This window comes from Ornithodoros turicata, chromosome 6, assembly GCF_037126465.1.
Source record: "Ornithodoros turicata isolate Travis chromosome 6, ASM3712646v1, whole genome shotgun sequence".
NCBI classification, from domain to species: Eukaryota; Metazoa; Arthropoda; class Arachnida; order Ixodida; family Argasidae; genus Ornithodoros; species Ornithodoros turicata.
Genome location: NC_088206.1, coordinates 50,273,540 through 50,288,223, shown reverse-complemented (window position 1 = coordinate 50,288,223; position 14,684 = coordinate 50,273,540). Strand labels below are relative to the sequence as shown.

The window sequence follows — 14,684 nt, the reverse complement described above, 5'->3', positions numbered from 1 at the left end:
GCAATCGTTGTAGACAGTCATGCAAGTAAACCTGTAGTCTTGTCAACACCCACTTATTCATCATCACACAAGCTATTTCGATGCCAACGTTTCATGTGTGGAAATTTTTGTTTGTCTCTGGCCGAAGAAATGTCTCCAATAAACAGGCAAACAAGTCCATCAACATTTCATCAGCATCTAAAACATCAGGAGCAGTTCTGATGCTGAGAAATTAGATGCTGCCTTCATATTGACCACCTTCCTCGAGCATGTACCTTGCGGAGCGAGACACATGTAATACTAGGAGGCACGAAACGTTACTGTAGGTAAACGTCCCTTGGGTTGCATGGGTAACGCGTAAATTTTTAAAAAAGTCTGAGGAGCCCCATCGTAGGCACTATCATGCATGTTTGTTGCAGATAATTTTAAATAAGTGTATGCGTTGCAACGCTATAATCTCGTTCGAATCTCTTTTGGCAAACGTTATTTTGCGCAAGACAAAGCAGTAAGGTTTCCCCCACGTAGCATGAAACCTATACGAATAGCGGAAGCGAAACCCAGTTGCAAACCAGCCTGGTGGTTTCTGCTGGTGCTCGCAGACAGCCGGACAGCCGCCGGCGTGCGGCAGCGCACCGTCAGCTCTATGTCACGTGATAGAGTCGAGTCACGTGGGGCTCCGCTAACGGAGTGCAAAAAGTGAGCCCCTTAGGGGGGCAGGCGGGAGGGGGACCTCCTTGACATGGCAGTCGGCTCCTCTTGACTTGTGGCCTTGCCCGGGTTCGAGGCGACGAGCACTCCCGGCCCCTCATGGTGCTGAACGCTGAACCAGAAGCGCTTTACTGGATGCTTTAGCAGAGGCGGATCTAGACATTCGGTTTGGGGGAGTTTCTTTGTCGGAGCGCAGGGAGGGGCGAGAGGAAAATCAATGCACCGATGTTTTGGGAAGGGGGCGATTGCCCCCCCCCCCCCCCCCGGATTCGCCACTGTGCTTCAGACACTCTTCCGCTGACCCCAGAATCTCCTCCCCCCATCCACCTTTATGCCATCACTAAACAGCTATCACTGAAACTTTTTCGTCTCAGAGTGCCTCACAATCCCCTACAGCTAAATGACACCAAAAGTGCTGCAAGTTTGCTGTTATCGTGTGAATTCAACTGAATGTTGCGTCCCTGCTGCGTGCAGCAAAATTATTGCAAAGAGCACAAATGCTACATACTCCTATTGCAGCAGAACTACAGCAGAAAGCTGCAGCTCTGCTATGTACTGCAAAATCACAGCAAAGATGCTCCACATTTGATATTGTAGAAATACAACTGAGTGCCCTGCTGCGCACAGCAAAATTGTACACAACTGCTGTTGCACCAGGATTAGAGCAGAAAACTGCAGCTTGGCTGCGTACTGCAAAATCGCAGTAGAAGTGCTGTACACATGCTGTAGTAACAGAATTACAGCTTAATGCTGCATCCCTGACATACAACAACAACTTTCTTGTGAGATGATGGATGGGGAGCTTCATCGCCAAGGACGATACTCTACCCCATTGCTGGTGGTGATGAGAGGAATGAAATAATGAGCCCCTTTACAATAAGGATCGAACTCCTATGGTATCCAGAAAGGTGAAGAGAGTGTAGCACCATCGTCACCTGACCCACGTTAACAGATCCGGCGAGTACGGTTCGGGAAGGTTGGTAATGTGGGCAATGGAGAAGAATGTGACAGCATTGGGGAGAGTCAACTTGTCTCAAGCCGTAACACCACTGCGCTGTGAAAGCCACATCAAGTCGCATTCGAAGCACTAATGTAGAAAAACACGAAAAATACTTAATTATGATATAGCAGCAAAATTATGGGTCAGTGCTGCATGCTGTAAGCAATAGAAATGCATCAAGACACATCATGTGTAGTGCATGCAGCAGAATGTCTGAATCTGAACTTCAATGCTGCATTTCTGCTGCAGAGGATTGCAGCAAACTTACATCACATATTTTAGGCAGGCCTCAGTGGTGGTCAGAGTTTTAACCTGAGCTTTTGCGGCCCATTTCTTCCCAAAAACTGCTCTTGCAAAAAGTCAGAAAAGGTCAGTCATGTGTGTCAAAGTGCAGGGCATGAAAAAATACTGGAGTTCGGTGCTAATGGCTAGTATAGTCAACATGGCAAGTTTTACCTCCGAGTGAGGATTGGCTGTTCAAGGCAATAACAAATTCATAGGTCCACCACATAATCTAAACTTTCCTGGACAGTTACAGCTTGTTTCTGTGAACAACGATTTCTTCAAGGGGCATACCCTGAACCAAGCGAACAGAGGAGTGGTCACATGAACTGTCTTTCATCAACCATTTGTGCGTCTTTCATCAACCATCAGATTGTTGCAGGAATGAGCTGGAAAGTTAATAGGAAGACCATTTTACTGATAAAAGCCTCAAAGTACTATCCAATTCGTTTGAGATGACACAATACATGAGCCATGTTGCTCAACTGGTGCCAGTGTTTGGCAATTTGGAAAATGGTATGAAAGTTTAAAGATTGATGGTTTCACGCCCAACCAGCAGCATAAAGCTCAATGCTGGTTCAAAGTGTTCACGGATTTCATGGATGCTAACGGCATGATTATTAATGATCGTCATGTGCTGTTACATTACAAATTTACAATGCTGCATCCATGAGTGGATGATGCAAAGGTCCTTTTAAGCATGAATTTTTAAAAAATCCTCTGGGTGGGTGTATTCCCAGCTGCCTGGCACATGCTCGGAATCTGGTTGCAAATTTGATTCTGAAACCTGCCCTGCTGCTATTGCCTTCTTAATTTCTTCAGACAATTCTTCACACCATCCATGTATCAATACAATGACTACACCAAATGAGTTTCCGACAACTACTTAGGACAGCAACCCATTCTAGTATCGAAAAGAATAGTTGGTGCACAATTGTTGGGCAGATTGGAAGCTGATGATGGCTTGGTCAGAGTACGCTGAAAATAACTGCCAAGGATCCAGATGCAATGGCTAAAGAAGTGCAAGCCAACAGGCTCATTATTACGGGTTAGTATTACAGACTCATATTGATAAGGATCAACGAGACTAGCAAAAATTCTCAAAACTTTACCAACCGTGTAATTTGCTCACTGAGGTCACTGAAGAGATGAATTTCCGTGCATCATACAATGAATCAACCGAGCTGTGTGATCTAACTGGCCTATATTGGGTAGAGGTCTACAATAATAGCAAGTGTACTGACCGTCCTCTATGGAACAAAACAAACAGGCGCTGTAAAAAGCTAGTTTAAAAAAAAAAACTGTGAAAAACGTCCTTGATAAAAATAAATTGTGGAACTCAGTGTGCATGATTTCTAATTCCAACTTTCTTGAAGACTCTTGCCTCTCTTGTCACAAATGCTATACTATTAAAAGCAATGCAACCAAGCGTACGTTAGAACACAGTTGCCGAGGCGAAGCACATGAACATCTAAACCTTTGTGACCGTCCTCTATGGTTTGTTTATTTTTGCGCATATGTGTGATCTTCTGAAATCTCGGAAGTAGTTGGAACGTCAGGTTCTAGAAATATTCCTGTAATCATTTGCATTTCTGCAGTGATTGGCTTTGATGTGGCTTGTCCCATTACCGTTGGCACTGTTTGCACATGTTGTGACACTTCATTGTTCGGAGATGCCGCAGCAGGTTTAGCATCATTTTCATCTCCAGCTATCACAGAGAGAGCCTTCCTCAGCATTCTTGCAACTTTCCGCCTTGTCTTCGCAGATAATGTGCTGCTTAGGCGGCCTAATAAAGCTTCAGCGAGGGCCTTGCACTCATCTAATGTGGCAGATCCTCCTGCTTGTCCTTGAAGTCTCATCAGTGCTGATGGGCTGCAAACCTAAGACAAAGAACACAAACAAAATACACAATAAAGTTATATACAGATAACCAACAGGTTTTGTGCTTCTTTTTGCTTTGGGTATTGTAGCCAAAGCCAGTTCAAATCCATTTGTCCTCTTTCTTTATATGTGTAAGGCACCACTACCACTGAGGGGGCAAGCCATAACTGCAGAATAAAGTGTGTTCAAATGCAATTAAATTATTCCAGGGAACCGTATCTTTTGTATACGAAGAGGTTCTATAATCAGGCAGGTGCTGAGTGTCTGTATTACAGTGACATACCTGCCAACTCTCCCGGCTTGTCCGGGAGACTCCCGAATTTAGTTCAGTCTCACGATTGTACGGACATGCCCTCCAATCTACTGGAAAATTGGGGCCTTGGGCCATTGGTTTGCAATGAAACGTCAGAAAACCCACGTAAGAAACCTGCATCAAAGCAGACGGAAAAATTTTGTGGCCTTTTGAAGTTTTGGTGAAAAGAAAAATGTGCCACTAAGCTGTCAGCCCATGTGGCCCCCTGTCTACCTTCCTCTGGCTGGTTGTACGCGGTCATCCTTTGGTTATGCTGTTATACATTCATCAGGGCATATATTACATTAAAAAAGATTCCTATTTTATCCACTGACTGATTCCAAGTGACCACTCATTTATTGTGCCAGAATGGGCTTGGGAACGTTTCATTTTCCAAAGTATGGGTGAAACAGGCACTTGAAAGTAAACAAGACAGGAGTAGCACAAGTCAGTGAAGACAACTGCTAATTTTAATTGCTGATGGGCTGTAGTCTCGTACTGTACTGAGCCTCGTACTGTCCACCTTGCGCCTGTGTGCACTTTCACCCTAGTCTTGGGAAAACTATATATCCAACTAGCTCATATCAGTTTTTTTCTTCTTCTTTTCGTCTGATCCATATGTCATACTGAATGAGCATATAGGTTTCCTATATATGCAGGAAGTTTGACTGTATGCAATATGCATAGTCATCAAGAATTCATTCAGGTGATGTCAGTTTCTGGCAATGCTAAATTAATTGTCCAGACATTTCTAAACTAGTGTGGCAGCATTGTCCTATTCTGTGAACAATCTCTGATTCTCAGATAACATACACAGATAATTGGGCCTATGAAATGTTATGACAAAATCTTACCTCAGTGTCCTCCCACTGAGTATCATCATCATCAGCCTCTGTATCATAGGTGTCATCGTAGCTGTCATCGTAGCTGTCATCATAGGTATCATTATCAGTATCATAGGTATCATCATCAGCATCAGGACTTGCACTTGATGGTGTTGTGCCAGTGTGCCATAGTGGAACTGAACGTATCCTCCTATGTAGGAGGCTATGAACTGAATGAATGTGCTTGCACATGTACATGTTCTCGTGGTTGTCAGGGCATGAACATCTGTAGGCATGTGTACAAGCATGTCGACAGATAATTCTGCACCTTATGCTACAGATGTCAGCCGTCATTTTCGTCACCACATATTCTGTGTCAGGAAAAGACTGAGATTTCACCTTCCATTGACCAATATCTGCTTGGTGAACATCATCAGGCTGAATCTGCACTCCTCTCTCGTGTCTAATGTTGATGGCTCTCAGCTTTTTCATTGGCGTTCAAATGTTTTGTCTCGTGCTAGCCGAAGGAGAGTCCAGTTTGTCAAGTGTCAACCCGTGCTAGACGCTAGATCCTGAGACCTGAGGGGCACGGATGGATTGGGATATCGGGATGGATAATAGCATGGTTGGTTTTCTGCATGGTTCTCTGTCTCTGACTTGGCCTTCGGGAGAGGAAAATCAGTTGCGCTGCGCATGCGCTAGAAGTGATGTCACGTGTCTCTCTTTGCCGCCGCCGTGCCGTCTGCTCGCTTCGCGTGCGCTAGCAGACAGCGGTTTGTTTGCTTGAGTTTGTGAGCATGGCGCATGGCTTGCGGATGAGATTTGTGGTAGTGCTGAAGCAGCTTTGCCAAATATTCCGTTCAAGTTCCTCGCTGGATGTCCGGCTCGTCCGTCGATGTTCAACAGGTGAGTGAACGTTTCAACAACGCCTGCGAGTTTCGTGATCGCGGTTCAAAAGGTGAAGGCGTCTGTAAAAAAATGTAAAATGGGCCACTCTGTTACTACAGATGCAACAAGTGCCAGTCCACTTTTTCTCAGCTGCACCTTCTCAGTCCAGCAGCAGCACCAGGTGAATGTAGGCAGTAGGCACACAACTTCCCAGTAGATTAAGACGCACGAGTGCAATTCTGGTAAGTACGTCTCATGCTCACCAGTACACACATACCATTCGCATTCAACGCCCTTATTTTGCATGTGTTGTAGCAAATGATTCAGTGGCATAAACCGGCAGGCTGGTGCGTAATGTAAGCCCATAGTGTCGAGTTGGACTAATTCGGGTCGCGTGTTCGTACAGTCTGTGCAATCGGACTGTCTACCTGTTCGGAATTACTACCTGTTCTATCTTAACACCGAAGTCGGTATATGAGTAAGAAATATCGTGGTTTCGACAATTATCAGTAATCTTTCGTTGTGCTTAATGATTCCTATTATTTTATACTTGTGTTTTTACTCAGAATTCTAATACTGTATTCTTAACTGGAGCAACAAAATTACGAAACACATGAGGATTGTGTTGAAACTGAGGACATTGCTTATTTTTACTGATTTCAGATTTTCAGGCATGGGGAGAAGAAATGCAGGATGCAGCCAAGAGTCATTTTACTAAAGGCACAGGAGTAAAAAGATTGAAAGATGGAAGTTTAAAGTGTTATTATATTTGTAACTGATCGGGTGCTTTTACAGAGAAGAACATCAAAGAAAAAAGGTCCATAAAATCATAAGGTTCCGTTAGGCGTGGGGTAACCTGCATTGATGATTCGTCTGCAACGTTCCAGACTGGCAAAGTTCCAGGACATAACGGGACGTATGCTCCGGGGCCCCATCTCGCTCATGATCAGAGCCGACAGTTAAGGCATAATGGTTTCAAATTTCCAAAGATTGCAGTTCAGAATTTGTATGAGTACAACACAACAGCGTGTACAGCCCGAGACAAAAGTTCACGGCACTGCGCTTTTCTTCATCGGAGCGGTCCCCTGCCAGCTACCAGCAAAAGATCGAATAAGAAACGGGTCTATCTCTCAGTATGTGCGTCCGCTCTTGTTTGATGGTAGGGTGTCACTCCAATGGAGAAATGTGACACCATGGTGGTCCGTAAACATTTGTACCAAGCTGTACATTGTACAACCTCGACAACTAACAAACACTGCTCGGTCAGGTCAGTGTCCCAATTTGAGATTTTGCTGCCTATTTCTTCCCAAAAGGCTGCTCTTGCAAAAATGCTTAAGAAAGTCATTTGGGTGAACTCCGGTGTACCAAGAAAAGTGCAGAACAAAAAATTTGTAGTAGTATAGTTAGACTATATAGTAATTTATAGTATGCCTTAGTATAGTTAGACTTTGAAGGCAGTAGTCAACATAAATAAGTTTTACCTCTGAGCGATGATGGCCCATTCAAGGCAACAACAAACTCATAGGTTCACCACATCATCTAAACTTCCTCGCCCTGTTACAGCTTGTTTCTGTCCACATCTTCAAGGTGCATATTCTGTGCCATGCAACCAGAGGAGTGGTTACATGAACTATCATTCATCGAGCATTTGTGAGGAGATTGTTAGAGGAATCAGTCAGACAGATGTGTTTCAGATGATTTTTTTTTTTTTCAGTTTTCAGGTTTTTATTGTTATTTCATGACAGTATACTCTGATACTGATACTGGGCAAGCCCTGTTGAACAGTCCAAGACACAGTCAATGCAAATGTCTACACAATTTGAGGGGAACAGAAATACCAAGAACACACGACAAGTATAAGAAACAAATAGCAAAGATATTGCACAGCAGAGAAATGCACATAGTCAAAAAGTAATTGCATGTCACCCTACGTATCAGCAGAAAAGTCCTGTTTGATGGTGTTTTTGAAGGATGCCAGATTATTGTTGGAACGAATGCGTAGAGCAGTGTTTCTCAAACTGTGGGTTATGACCCCCAAATGGGTCATGAGCTGTTGAAAGATTCATTGTTTCACGCCCAACCAGAGGGTAAAGCTCAATTCATGTTCAAAGCATTAATGGACTGTCATGCGTTGTCACATGACAGTGCTGCATTCATGAGTAAATGATGTAGATGTGAAGGTCCTTAAGCATGAATTCAACAGAAATCCTCTGGCTGGGTGTATTTCCTGCTGCTTGGCACACTCTTGGAATCTGGTTGAAAAGCTGCTTCTGAAAACTGCCCTGCTGCTATGGCTTTCTTCACACCATCTGTGCATCAATATTCGAACAGATTGGGACAAAAGTTTATGGAGCATCGGGGTGTTGCATTTCTTTATGGGAGTGACACCCTAGCAGCAAACAGAAGCGGCCACACACACTGAGAGGTGCACAGAACAGCCAGTCACGTGTTTCTTATTCGATACCTTCCTGCTAGCCAGCAGGGGGCCGCTCCGATGAAGTGCAAGCCAACAGGCTCATTGATATGGTGTCCAGCTGGAATTTGTGGTATTTTGGAACAATGTATTGCTAACGAGACCAGTAAAAATATCCAAAACTGGACCTGGACTGCGTGTTTGGCTCACTGAGGTTACCGAAGAGCGTTTCCTTGAGGTGTGAAACAAAGCTTGATAAAATGAATCAACCAAGTTGTGTGAACCTCCCATAGAACCTCCCATAATATTTTCTGGCTACCGCACGGATAGCAAACGCTAGCGTGAGACAAGATAGGAGCAAACTTGAATATACAAGGCGTACTGATGTGCATGAAAAATTTAAAAATGACTGAGCATTGTATGTGGATTACATTATCAGAATGTTGATGAGAGTCATGTACCCCAGCATCATACTTCATCATACTTATTAGTCATCATACTTTTGATGATAACGAAAGACTGCAATTGAGCTGGTGTGATGGCAATATATTAGTCCTTTAATCTAATTAAATAATTATGCGTTATATAGTCATGAAGAGTTTGCTCGTGGTTGTTGGAAGGGTGTACATTTCCTTAGATAAATCATTCACAAGAATACACACAGCGGCTTTGAGCTCACCAAGGCTTTATGCGTGCAATGCCAACTGATGTTAGTATTTTCATGGTAAAAAGCATCTGTTGCAGCTGAAGAAAACAATACCATCAGTCAGGGGGCAGCTGCCTCGTTATATTGCAAGAGAGTACTCAGTACTGGAGAGATATAAACACACAGAATAAAACAAACTGCCTAGTGCAGTGAGTGGAAAGTTTATTCCACTTCTTATTGGCAGAATATTAACACAATTTTTTCGACAAGATTTCTCAGGTCAGAGCACTTTATAGGATATACAAATTGCCAATTATATGTGTTATGTGTATGTATGTCACCACACTTAAATGTATTTACCTGCTGTAATATACCCCAGACCAAGCTCAAAAGTCTGCCAAGCTCTGTCTCCAGTCACTCTGAGTCCAGCAACCCAGGATGGGCGTAACCTTCATCCAATGTCGCATTCATAGGTGGACACTCTCAGTCGTAAACAATACTGCCATTGCCACGGTGAAAAGAAGAAAGTAAAAAATAAAAATAATAAAAATCATATGCTGTCATCCTCGTGCTATGGTGGAGTAGAGTGCGTGGAATCTATGTTGTTTAAGTCTAATGTCTCGATGCCATACAGGTAATGTCACGAGTCGGTAAGCGAGTAATGCACAGTCGATATCCAACATTGCGCTTTGTTTCCATGCTGTCGTGTAGTATTTAGAGTATTATAGGGAATGTCATCAAAATACAAAAATAAAATTAAAAGCCACTGAAATGTCATTGCACAACAGTAATAGCCATTACCCGAATTCAATACCGGATGATAATTTTTCGTTTCCGTTTCTATTTCCGGTAATGGAGCACAGTGATATGCGTTTCCATTATCGTTACCATCTCCAATTTCGGTAATATACCGTTTCTGTTTCCGTTACCATTACTGTTACCCTTCCTTGAACAAGAGCAGAAGACGAAATCATGAGTACCTTCCTGCAAGATCGAAAGCTTTCTTTAAAAGGGATACATAAAGCTGTTACAACATGTAATAATAATAAACTGTCACAACGAGACAATGCACACAGACAGGGCAGTCTTTTCCCGATGCTTAAAGAAACCTAAGGTTCCCATGCACCATCAGTTGATGGAACACAGAGAAATATGTAATAACAAATTCTGAAAGTAGGCAGCAATCAACTGGAAGTTTTGTGAATGTTTTGTCATATTGCAGGAGAGTACTCAGTACAGGACAGGAATAAAGCATATAGAATAAAAGCGGAACATAAAATGCAGACTGCAGCGAGTGACAAGTTGTACTTGTAATGTTGGCAGCATGTTAACCGCATTCTTTTTTCTATAAGACATGAATTTCTCAAATCAGAGCTCTTTATAGGAGTCATACAAAGTGCCACCTATGTGTCCAGGTACATACCCACACTTAAATATATTTACATGCTGTAACAGCTTCCAAACAAAGCTCAAAATGTAGGATATGGTCTTCACTTTAAAGGAGTACAGAGTGCCATCGAAAAAAATTTCAGATTAAGGCGTCTGATGAAAGCGTGTGTGTCATTTCACCGAATAGCGCAAAGGGTTTTGATGTGTGCAATTTGTTTCCCAGAAAAAAACTCACATAAACATGGCCCTGCGCGTTCACCCATAGCTCGCCACTCCAGGTATAATGAGGATGAGAAGGTATGATGCCACATCACCGATGACGTTATAAGGAGAACTCGTTGTGGTTCGCCGGTCAGTGGAGGTCAGCGCCTTGTCCCTTTGCCACCGTAAACCAGTTTTGCCAGTTCTCCCGGAGAATTTGGAATAGAAGGAGCGGATGAATCATTACCGAGCCAGGAAAAAGGCTTTTTCAGAACCCGGAACAGCCGAATAGCAGACGACAGCGGAGTAGCAGACAACATTTCTCTAGACCAATCAGCGAGCGTCCTCCTTATACCGCCCGCGCGAGGTTCCAGGCTGATCACAGGCTGGTACTGCTCTTCTCTGGTTGCGCACGGCCGCTATTTGCGGCGCATTTTACATTAAATTTCTGGGATAATTATGACTCTGTGGTGTGAATTACTTCGCATGGTGCATCTTACTGGCCTACTTAACAGTTTTATAGGAAGAAAACAGGATGTTAAAAATGGCTTCTGTGCTACTTTAAAAGTCATAGTGCAGGAGAGCATGCATTACTGTAAACCTTTTCACCTGAACCTTTAACCAAAATGCATGAAGTGGCAGTATACATAGAATGACCCACCTGTGGTGCCGTGTGTAGAATCTACGCACACTTTCTCAGTGCCCAAATGCCTTGACATTTGTTTTTGCACACCTGTCATGAGCACTAACAAAAAATCCTCATCTTGCAACAAGTCAGTGTTTCCTCGTTGAAAGACAGTAGGGTCATCCTTCTCGCCTTGCTGCTTGAAGAAAAGCACTGGACTGTTTGTTTGGGCTCTGATAGAACTGAACAGGGCAACACTGTTTTGATTGTCGTCGTGTTTCCTCTCACCGTAACATATATTATAGTCCCTCATGGTGGTGTACAAGTACTGCCTTGTAGTGAGGTGAATTGGATCCTTTGAAACGTGCCATCCAGCACACCCCGAATACTGAGCTGCATAGTACGCCGAGTGCAATGCCGTCACATAGTTTCCCTAACATAAACAAATAGTTTCTTGAAGGTAAAAAAAGGACATTCCAGTACAACATAGTGTTTTACAAGTGCCTGCATATGCCTGCTACGGGGCGCCTCTATTGCATCTTCCTCTGTTCTTGTCAGTGGGGTGTGGGACAGCCCCAAAATCATGTGCATAATAGGAAGATTGGAAGACAAACGAGACCTTGCCAGTTTGGAACATTGCAGACATATCAGCAAGGCAGGTGTCCCCACGCCTGACGGAACCTTGTGATTTGATGGACATTATTTCCTTTGATGTGTCCTCTCTATAAAAGCGCCTGATCAGTTACAAATATAATAACACTTTAAACTTCCATCTTTCGATCTTTTTACCCCTGTGCCTTTAGTAAAATGACTCTTGGCTGCGTCCTGCGCATTTCTTCTCTCCATGCCTGAAAATCTGAAATCAGTAAAAATAAGCAATGTCCTCAGTTTCAACACAATGTTACCGTGTTAGCTTAGGCGCTAACACAAATGGCGTGTTAGCTTCGCTCAATTGGTAGAGCCCTGAAGATGTGGGTTCGATCCCTACAGCTAGCTAACCTTTTCAGTGACTTTCATCTTACAATCCTCATGTGTTTCGTAATTTTGTTGCTCCAGTTAAGAATACAGTATGATAATTCTGAGTAAAAGCACAAATACAAAATAATAGGAATCATTAAGCACAACGAAGGATTACTGATAATTGCCGAAACCACGATATTTCTTACTCATATACCGACTTCGGTGTTAAGATAGAACAGGTGACAATTAGATAGTCCGATTACACAGATTTTACGAACACGTCACGAGAATTAGTCCAACTTGGCACTATGGGTGTACCTTACGCACCAGTCTGCCGGTTTATGCCACTGAATCATTCGCTACAACACATGCAAAATAAGAGCGTTGAACGCGAATGGTGTGTAGCATGAGACGTACTTACCAGCTTCAGAATTGCACTCGTGCGTCTTAATTCACTTGGAAGTTATGTACATACACATGGTGCTGCTGCTGCCTGGACTGATAGGGTGAGCTGAGAAAAAGTGGACTGGCACTTGTTGCATCTGTAGTAACAGAGCGGCCCATTGAACAATTTTGTACAGACGCCCTTACCTTTTCAACCGACCATGAAACTCGCAGGCGTTGCTGAAACGTCCCCTCACCTGTTGAACATCGACGGACGAGCGGGACATCCAGCGAGGAACTTGAACGGAATACTTGGCAAAGTTGCTTCACCGCTACCACAAAAAACCACAAATCCCATCCTCAGGCAAACAAAACGCTGTCTGCTAGCGCATGCGCACGCGAAGCGAGCAGACGGCACGGCGGCGGCAAAGAGAGACACGTGACATCACTTCTAGCGCATGCGCAGCGCAACTAGCGCATGCGCAGCGCAACTGATTTTCCTCTCCCGAAGGCCAAGTTACAGTGCCCTAGAAGATTGTAGTGGAAAATGCGACGCTCCCTCTGTGAGGCTCTTGAGGCGGATGCCGCTGTGTGGCGCTGGCGTAGTTACCCCGAGCAGAAACTGGCGCCGGCGTATTGGGTTATCGCACTTCCTATGATTGTTATTTGTGTGTGCGTGTCTCTCTGTGAATTATTCCTTGTTACCTCTTTCAAAAACTTTTACTACACGACACAGTTCTACCGGCATATGCCACATAAAACAGGAAGCACACGCAATGAGGGAGACAGGTTTATGCTTTCAGTTATGGAATGATCGCAGGCTATGGCGATGTAAAGTTGGCTGATAAGTACAAGACACAAGATTATAACGACCACAGAGTATGAATATATAAAAAAAAACAATGAAACTGCAATTAAATGCAACATTGGATGCACATAATGTAAAGAACAAAATTAATTACTGGCGGGTAAAAATGACAAGTTTTGTGCAGCGACTGAGCTTCGGATATTTTGCACAGTCGCGTTTCTGTGCTTTGGCTCGATTCAGCGACTTAACAAAAAAAAATGAAGCCTAGTGGTGACATAAAATGCCATAACTTCAGCATTCAGTTGCTTGCTATGTTCAGTGCAACCAATGGCATCCTGTCGAGTTCTATGAAGAAGTGCAATGACGTCCATAATGCTTTCATGGTGAAGTTCCTGCGTACTGAAGCAGCTGATGGTAAACACGTTTTCCAAATTTTCCACGAACCTAAGCATAAAGCCTGATGGATACAACAGGCACCTCTTATCTTTCAGCTGAGTCAGCTGAGCTGCCTGCAGGTTCTGTACATCATTCTTGTCACTAAGCAACAACTTTCTACACATAACTCGGGTTTTTAAGTTATGGATTTCTACACATGTCACACTTTGATTTAGACAGGAATTTTCTGGCAACATAGCCAGAGCTCTATATAAAAAATTAGTCTCTGGTCGCTTCCTGAGGATACATATGCGACATGGTGTGTTGACTTTTCAATTACAAGTTCGGCGCTGCTGAGGTCACCATCTCCAATGAACTTGTCTATCAGAGTCTGCTTTGCGCATTTGTATTCCTCTATGCCGTTTGTACTGAGCAGAGCATCTAACACACCAGACTCCGCATTTCTATTTGCAACAGATTTTGCCATACTATGAAAGCTAAGACAAGAAACAGTTATCAAAAACTGTTGTGGTGTTGGATGTGACAGCCTGAGGGTTGCCTCACGATGCCAAAAACCTTGTCAAGCGGACCTTGACTTCGTGATGTCACGATGAACTTATACCCGACGCGCCTTGTTAAGTAGTCCATCAGGGATATCGTGCTGGCAATGGTGACCCTTAAGCCCACAGCTGTTTTAAGCTCGACAGAAAGCTACCCGGGTAGCCAGTCTTGCAACGGGGCGCGAAACAATGTGTCTCTAACTTCTTTTTCTTCTTCTCCATCGAGGACTAGCACACTCAAATACCAGCAAAATTTACAGGAAGCTTCACTATTTTGATGCGTCACACATCGCCTTCTTTCGGAGTCACCAAAGCATCACGCAAACCACGCAAAAATAGCAAAAACGCTGCAGCGGACATAGGCGCTTCACAGTTTCTCCTCGGGAATTCGACAGCAGCGCCAGGAGATCCAGCAGCGGCCGTCCGCTCGTCCTTCCTCAGCTATCGGGCTGAAACCGGTTCCGCTCT

General features: G+C 43.8%; 3 long non-coding RNA genes across 4 annotated transcripts; 1 reads left to right on the top strand and 2 right to left on the bottom strand.

Moving 5' to 3' along the window:
* Positions 1 to 3,061: 3,061 nt before the first annotated feature.
* LOC135396656 (uncharacterized) lies at positions 3,062 to 6,558 on the bottom strand. The gene is made up of 2 exons (XR_010423486.1): positions 4,998 to 6,558; positions 3,062 to 3,850 (listed from the first exon to the last, which is right to left on the bottom strand). It is a non-coding gene; the product is annotated as an uncharacterized LOC135396656 (long non-coding RNA).
* LOC135396658 (uncharacterized) lies at positions 5,711 to 8,563 on the top strand. The gene is made up of 3 exons (XR_010423489.1): positions 5,711 to 5,873; positions 5,975 to 6,097; positions 6,519 to 8,563. It is a non-coding gene; the product is annotated as an uncharacterized LOC135396658 (long non-coding RNA).
* Positions 6,631 to 12,931, bottom strand: LOC135396657 (uncharacterized). 2 transcript variants are annotated; one of them, XR_010423488.1, is made up of 3 exons: positions 12,694 to 12,931; positions 12,511 to 12,631; positions 6,631 to 11,985 (listed from the first exon to the last, which is right to left on the bottom strand). It is a non-coding gene; the product is annotated as an uncharacterized LOC135396657 (long non-coding RNA). The 2 variants fall into 2 exon arrangements; XR_010423487.1 differs by having other exon boundaries at positions 12,731 to 12,931.
* Between the last annotated feature and the right edge of the window lie 1,753 nt (positions 12,932 to 14,684).